This window comes from Dendropsophus ebraccatus, chromosome 1 (assembly GCF_027789765.1).
Source record: "Dendropsophus ebraccatus isolate aDenEbr1 chromosome 1, aDenEbr1.pat, whole genome shotgun sequence".
Classification (NCBI taxonomy): domain Eukaryota; kingdom Metazoa; phylum Chordata; class Amphibia; order Anura; family Hylidae; genus Dendropsophus; species Dendropsophus ebraccatus.
In genome coordinates this window covers 210,483,004-210,490,731 of record NC_091454.1, presented here as the reverse complement: position 1 = coordinate 210,490,731, position 7,728 = coordinate 210,483,004, and the positions used below count along the sequence as shown (strand labels likewise).

At 45.8% G+C, this 7,728-nt stretch overlaps 1 non-coding gene across 1 annotated transcript; it reads right to left on the bottom strand.

Annotated features, from left to right (window-relative positions):
* Positions 1 to 6,315: 6,315 nt before the first annotated feature.
* Positions 6,316 to 6,400, bottom strand: TRNAR-UCU (transfer RNA arginine (anticodon UCU)). Its single transcript is given in 2 exon segments — positions 6,316 to 6,351; positions 6,364 to 6,400. It is a non-coding gene; the product is annotated as a tRNA-Arg (tRNA).
* Between the last annotated feature and the right edge of the window lie 1,328 nt (positions 6,401 to 7,728).

The window sequence follows — 7,728 nt, the reverse complement described above, 5'->3', positions numbered from 1 at the left end:
AATGCTAAGGTTCAAGGGGTATTACCCCCAAGAGCTAAAAAAATGAAATGCTCCCAAACCTAGCTGGTCTTACTCACCAAGTCCCCCTGAGTATTTTGAGCCGTCTCCCGTCTTTCTAGCTGCTGCCGTTCCTGAGTTACAAGTTTTTCTAAAAGCTGACCTATATCCAAGTTAGGAAACTACATTTCCCATCATGCAATGCTTATGTCTGATGATGGTGAAGTAGCAGAGCTGAGATGGTAATGGTGATGGAGCAGAGGGCGGAGGGCCTCAGGGTGAGCTGGGGGGGGGGGTGTACACGGGGGGGTGGGCCACCAAGGTGAGATGCGGGGCAGGGGGGGGGGGGGGGAGAGGGTGAATGGTGTTAGGTGGGGCGAATATGGTGTGCCCAGATGAACTCTGTGTGTGTGTAGGGGGGGGGGGGGGGGGTTGTCGGGCGGTTAGGGCAGGTTGCGAGGGCAAGAACCGGGGGCGGTTCAGTGGTTGGCCACCATGCCACGGCGAGATGTGGGGGGATGTAATGTCAGTGTGATATCAGTCTGTGGAACTACTGCTCCCAGCCATCCCATATATGTCTTCCACTCTGTCCTAGATTATAGGGGATAATGCAACAGATATTGCAGAGTGGAAGACACTTATGGGATGGCTGGGAGCAGTCATTTTGAGCAGGAGTCAACATTTTCGGTATTCGCTTCAGGCAAATCCTATACAGTGTCAAAGGCAGAGGCCTTTATGAGCTGGAGACCTGATTCCCCTGAGATAGACTGGTTGCTAGGGACACGCTGCCTGACAACCGAGGCTATTGCTGTCAGACAGTGTATCCACAGCGCCCAGGCTGTCTCACCTCACATAATTGTCACCGTACTGACTGCAGAAAAGCAGCTTGGTGACGGATCTATCACACCGTTCTCGATTAGAAAAGATTTCATAATACTCCGAAGGCCTTCATTGTGTTTTAAACCTCGAGTCTGTACAGTCCTAAAACATCCATAACATCCATCTATAACCTTTCACCCTGGAGGACCCTACACGTCCATACAGAACATGGACACCCCATTCATTACAATGAGAACTGTGTAATGCTTCACTTCTCCTGTAGTGGCACCGCAGGGAATTTGAATACTTGGTACATTACTAACTAAAAGGTTCAATAGCCTCGAACCCTTCCATTCCATAAGATAAGATGAAGTCTGACACACAAGTATACAGTTGCAGTAAACAAGCTCGCTTATCTTAAGGAGCCTTTTCCCTTGATACGATTTATCAATCCTAATCCTATCAGTCCATCACTAGGAGCGCTCGCTTTCTGCACAACAGACTACTACAAATATTCCAAGAATCGCTGAGACAGGATGTCAGATGTGGCCGTGCCAACAAAGCTAAATACAGGCGCTGCCAGGAAAATGGAGACTCGGGATCCATCGCAGATGTTCATCTATAAGCCCCCCCAAAGTCAGACACTAAAGGGGGTGATCTCCTGCCATGGGCATGTAGAAAAGAGAGTAAATAGCCAGGGAACGCGGACTGCATGGCCAAGGCGAAAGGAACAGATATGATTGATTTGAAGGTGTCTGGCAATGACTCTCTTTCACTATTTCTATTGAGAGGACATGCACGCTTAGATGAGAAGAGTGTGCATGTGCATAGGGCATCAGGAGAGATAGCTGTTGACCAAATGAGCCTATGGAGCCCTTGTCTTTACTTTTGTCCCCTCACAGAGTTTGCTATAAAGGATAAAGGAGGAAACATTTATAAAGGGGGGAAGAGAGGGGGCCATCTATAAAGGGGGGGGGGAGAGGGGACCATCTATAAAGTGGGGAAGAGAGGGGCCATCTATTAAGGGGGGGAGAGAGGGGGTCCATGAATAAGGGGGGGAGAAGGGGCCATGTATAAGGGGGGGAGAGAAGGGGACATGTATAAGGGGGGGAAGAGGGGGCCATCTGTAAGGGGGGGAGAGGGGTCCATCTATAAGGGGGGGAGGGGTCCATCTTTAAGGGGGGAGGGGCCATGTATAGGGGGAGAGGGGGGCCATTTATAAGAGGGAGGGAGAGAGGGCCATTTATAAGAGGGGGGGGAGAGGGGGTCATCTATAAGGGGGGGAGGAAGAGAGGGAACCATCTATAAAGGGGAGGGGAGAGAGAGGGGGCCATCTATAAAGGGGTGGGGGGGAAGAGAGGGGGCCATCTATAAAGGGGAGGGGGAGAGAGGGGGCCATCTATAAATGGGAGGAGAGAGGGGGCCATCTATAAGGGTGGGAGGGGCATCTATAAGGGGGGCAGAGGGGGCCATCTATAAGGGGGACGACAACATAGGGGGAGAGGGGGCTATCTATAAGGGGGGCAACATAGGGGGATAGGGGGTCTATAAGGGGACAACATAGGGGGAGGCAGCATAGGGGGGGCATTTATAAGTGGGACAACACAGGGGGCCTTCTAGGGGATATTGTCACACTGGGGGAGCCAGGCCAGCCTCCGGTGCATAGAGCTGAACCGGTGCACAAGAAGAAAATGGCCCCGATCTTAGGACCCAGGGGGGGGGGGGGGGGGTGATGGGGCAATTTGAAAAAAGGACTTTGCCACTGGGATCTGTGCGCCGGAGCCAAGGGATGCCATCAGCGAGCGTCACAGCCGCACCGACGCCACACATTCACTTATATATATATTAAGGGCTACAATTGGCCTAGATCATCCTAGATCATATGAGGAGCAGACCTTCTACTCCATCCCCACCTTATATGCACTAATACTGCCCCCTATGGACAAGGATATTACTCCAAACTACTTGACTCATTTTCACATCTGACTGAAACTGATCTTAAAGGTGAAGGGGGCAATCCCCTAAAAAACAAACACCGGATCGGGTGACACCATCTGGTTTCCATTGTGCATCCTGTAAAATTAAAAATGAACCAAATCCTTCCATAATAAAAATAACATCCAGTCCATGATAATGTATGGCGGGAAAGTATATTAGAGCGGACGGTGCGGGATATGGCCTCTGCTACATTTATAGCTGTGTGCGTAGGGAGAACAGTCCCATATTCTTCACTTACTGACGGCCCCACAGGATATATGTAACATACAAGTGTGTTTATAGGGCTCGCTCATCCCTGCGAGTGTTACACACAACCGTTTCCAGATGTCTCGGCTATAACAAGCCTTTTCCTCTCTGAGAGAGTCTCCATTCTCTGCTGAGATTTGTGGCTGTGAATCTTTATAGCCGGAAACCAACTCAATTTTCACCACATGTCTCTCCCCATATCAGGTCACCAGAGATTGATCCCACAACAAGCTAAAGCGAGGGGAATGGGGGGCATGGCAGCGCACCAGGTATCCAATGATTCATATCCTCAGACTACCTTTTTTATCGAAGTAGGTCGAGACCTCTGTAGTGATTGATATGTATCCGAACAGGGGTCCGAGCTTAGGAACCCTCTGCCTGCTGTTCTATTAGTGAGTATTAGGAGTATGCTATTAGCAGAGTTTTATCGGTAATGAACAAAATGTGAATTTTAATCCACTGAGTAAGATTTTTTTTTTTTAATCAATAGCTTTATTAAAAATAAATTATTTGTATTGTAATGCTATAACAGTTATATATGGTATAACAATTATAACACCAACCTCTCTGTTGCCTGTCAGGAACTGCAGGGCTGTCAAAACCCTGGTTCCCACTCCCTCCGACACAGAGTCTGCCGCGCACAGTGCTACTGACACCCAGACTCCCCCATGTACTGTATATTCTCCCCCATGCTCTATATCAGTAATGCTGTGTCGTTGGGATTGGGGCTTTGACAGCCCTGCAGTTCCTAAAAGGAATGTTGGTGGCAGTAGAGAGGTTCCTTGCACAGTCAGTAAATACAGAAGATGTGCTACTTAAAAACATGCCCACTTTTCCCCCTACTGTTGTCTCCAGTTCAGGTGCGGTTTGCAATTAAGCTCCATTTAATTCAATGGAACTGAGTTTCAAAGCCCCACCCAAACTGGAGACAACAGTAGGGGGAAAGTGGCCATGTTTTTGTAGCGCTGGATATCCCCTTTAAGGGAGTTCAGAGCTTCTGTCATCAGCCAGGAGCTCCGAAACTGTTTAAATCTTTTCGCTACTGTGCTGAGAGTTTAGAGTTGTGGACATCATAATGATACATGATGCTGGGAGTATCGCATTCCGGTCCGTAAAACATCTTCCGCGCACGGACCATAATGACGGAAGATGTGCATGCCCACTAACTGCTGCCATCCAACATATAATAGTAGATAAATAGAAAAAAAAATATACAGTAAGGGTATATTCACACGGGCGGGCTCGCAGCGAGATTCTCGCTGCGAGCCCGGCAGGTCCTGTCAGTTCCCATAAACTACATACTTGCTGCGGTCTAAACGACCGCAGCGAGTATGTAATTATACCGCGCTTAACCCCTTCTACTCCCGCCGGCTGTAAGCAGCATACTTTACCTGTCCTTGCTGCATGGGTCTGGCGTCCTGCTCTCCCGTCCGGCCAATTAGTGTGTTGCCCAGCCGCAGCCACTGATTGGCCGGGCGGGAGAGCAGGACGCCAGACCCGTGCAGCAAGGACAGGTAAAGTATGCTGCTTACAGCGGGGGAGCCGGCGGGAGTAGAAGGGGTTAAGCGCGGTATAATTACATACTCGCTGCGGTCGTTTAGACCGCAGCAAGTATGTAGTTTATGGGAACTGACAGGACCTGCCGGGCTCGCAGCGAGAATCTCGCTGCGAGCCCGCCCGTGTGAATATACCCTAATAGAAAGTAAAAGAATTTTATTAAAGCAATATCTAAAAAAAAATTTAATTGTTATTCTCCAGAGAACCCCTTTAAGTTTTTATACAACTGGAAGCGGATTTCTGATGTTAGTGGTCTACCATAACCATCCACCCAAGGGTGATCCCAGGGTCATGTATTTCAGACATGTTCATTCTTCAGCGCGGACAGGGCAGGAGCGCGCGCCTCCCATAGACTCCCATTATGAGCGGGAGGCTAACGGCATTCCGCGGCGGACAATTCCGTCGCGGAATTCCGCTACCTTTCCTCAGTGGGAACGAGCCCTTATTCCCATGAGAACAGTAGGATTGGACAGTGGAAATCCAACACGCCCAACCATTTTCTCCCCTGACATTTGTCATCAGAAGCAAGTTGTAAGTCCTTGATAGATATAAGGTGGTCAACTAAACTCATAGAAATAGACAGGTTGGGCTTTAAAGGGAAACTCCAGCAAAGATCTTTTTCTTTCAAATCAACTAGTTTCAGAAAGCTATATAGATTTGTAACTGACTTCTATTTAAAAAAAAAAAAAAATCATACTTATCAGCTGCTGTATGTCCTGCAGGAAGTTGTGTATTATCTCCAGTTTGATACAGTACTCCCTGCTGCCACTTCTGTCCATGTCAGGAACTGCCCAGAGCAGCAGCAAATCCTCATAAAAAACCTCTCCTGCTCTGGACATTTCCTGACATGGACAGAGGTGGCAGCAGAGAGCACTGTGTCATGCTGGAAAGAATACACCACTTCCTGCAGGACATACAGCAGCTGATAAGTAATGGAAGACTGAAGATTTGAAGAAGTAAATTACAGATCTATAAAACTTTCTGTAACCAGTTGATTTGAAAGAAAAAGATTTTCGCTGGACAGCCCCTTTAACCTACTGTATATCATCAGCTTTAGGATGATGGCTAGGTATTACTTACCGATGTTGCCCTTCCATATCATGTACTGTCATAAACAGTACACTTACCAAATTATCAGCATCATAGCATATGGTGCCTAAATATAAGTGCCAAACATTAGGCACTCCAAAAAACAGTACTATAAAATATACAGTAAATACAACAATAGCAACATAAAATGCTAAACTAGCATCCCCCTAATAAACTAATACGTTGCTATATATATATATATATATATATATATATATATATATATATATATATATATATGTCTCTCTGCAGAGTATGGGTTGAACTTTGTAAACTCTTTCCTTTGCTTTGTCTTTTGATGACTTTGAGTTATAGTTTACCACAATTTACTTCTACTTCTTCTTTAAGTTAAAAAAAAAAGTTGTTTAGACCATTAAAATAAAAAAATAAAAACTTTAAAAAAAAGTCATACTCACCTTAGTGATCCCCAGTCATTCCCATGTGTTTCACTGGTCTGTGTACGTGCCGTGACCCGGGGTGCTGGTTGTTTATTTAAAGGGAACGTGTCATCAGGAAATTACCTATTGTTTGAATCAAGTTTTAGAAACGTAGAAGATTGTTGGCAGAAAAAGATCACCTGGTCTTGTAGATTTACCAACCACAAAAAGGCGACTCTGGTGGGACTCGAACCCACAACCTTTGAATGACTGCACCAGCTAGAAGTCCAATGCGCTATCCATTGCGCCACAGAGCCTGTTGAATCCATGAGTTTTTATGTGAAACAGAATTTTTGGTGTAATCCTGAGGAGACAATAGGTCAGCCTCGCTCCCCTGTACAATGATCTCTGCACAGGTCACAGAGGGCATGGAGCATGCTCACAAATGTGTCCTTACAGAGAATAGGGAGATGTCCACTGTGTCTATGTCCATGGAGCTTACAGTGAAGCATGTCACTTACTACTGTTAAAAACAGCTAAGGCAAGATGGCTGCTCCCATAGTAATGTACTAAAATAAAATAAAAAATCTGAAAATAAAAAAAATTGTAAAAAAAAAAACAAAAAAAAAAAACATCTGAATCTAATCAGTAAAAAAAAATAATTTCCCTTTTAAGGGCCGGACAAGGTCACATGTCTGACAATGGGTGGAGCTAAAATTATATGTGTTTCCAGGGGGAAACTGCAGAAAACCACTCAAAATCAGTATAAAAGAACTAAAATAAATTATTTGCAAAGATACTAATGGCCGACTAGCTCCTCTGCTTGTCTGTGGCAGCTGCTTCATCTCCTACTGATGGCATACTGCACAATACAATATATACAGGACATGTGTGAGGGGATAAAGCTGGGATAGCCTTCTTGGATATGTTCTTTAGCGTTACCCTAGGGGTTTTGTTATGATATGGCTTTCGTGCTGGAGATTTAGCAATGCTCAGTAAGCAGAAACAGGCGGCTCATGGGTGAGATCTATATTCCCCACTCTGTCCCAACACGACTATCTCCTTCTAACAACACAACTGCTGTTTATTATGCTGCGTTTACACGGAGCGATAATTGCCCCCGATCGCACGATTAACGATTTCGAAGTAACGTTTTTTTTTTAGAACGATCAGCGTTTAGACGGAACGATATATCGTACGGAAAAATCGTTTAGAGATCGCTTAAGCCTATCTCGCACATAGGTTAAATCGGTGAACGACTGTTTACACGGAACGTTCTGCGAATTTTTTGCGAACAACGATTTAAGAACATGTTCTAAGATCAAAATGAACGATTTCTCGCTGTCGTTTGATCGTTCGCTGCGTTTACACGTACGATTATCGTTCAAATTCAATCGTTATCGTGCAAATTCGACCGATATCGTTCCATGTAAACGCAGCATTAGTCTTCTCCTTCCACCCATACCCCAACCCTCAGTCTGAATGTAACATGTGCCGTAAAGAGGCATCAATGTCCCTACAGATTCATTGTAGGATGGAAAGAAAATTTGGGGAAAGGAATTAGGCTAGGTTCACACTGCGTTTTTGCAATCCGTATTTTGCAAAAAACGGATGAAAAAACGGATGCATTTGTGTGCATCCGTTT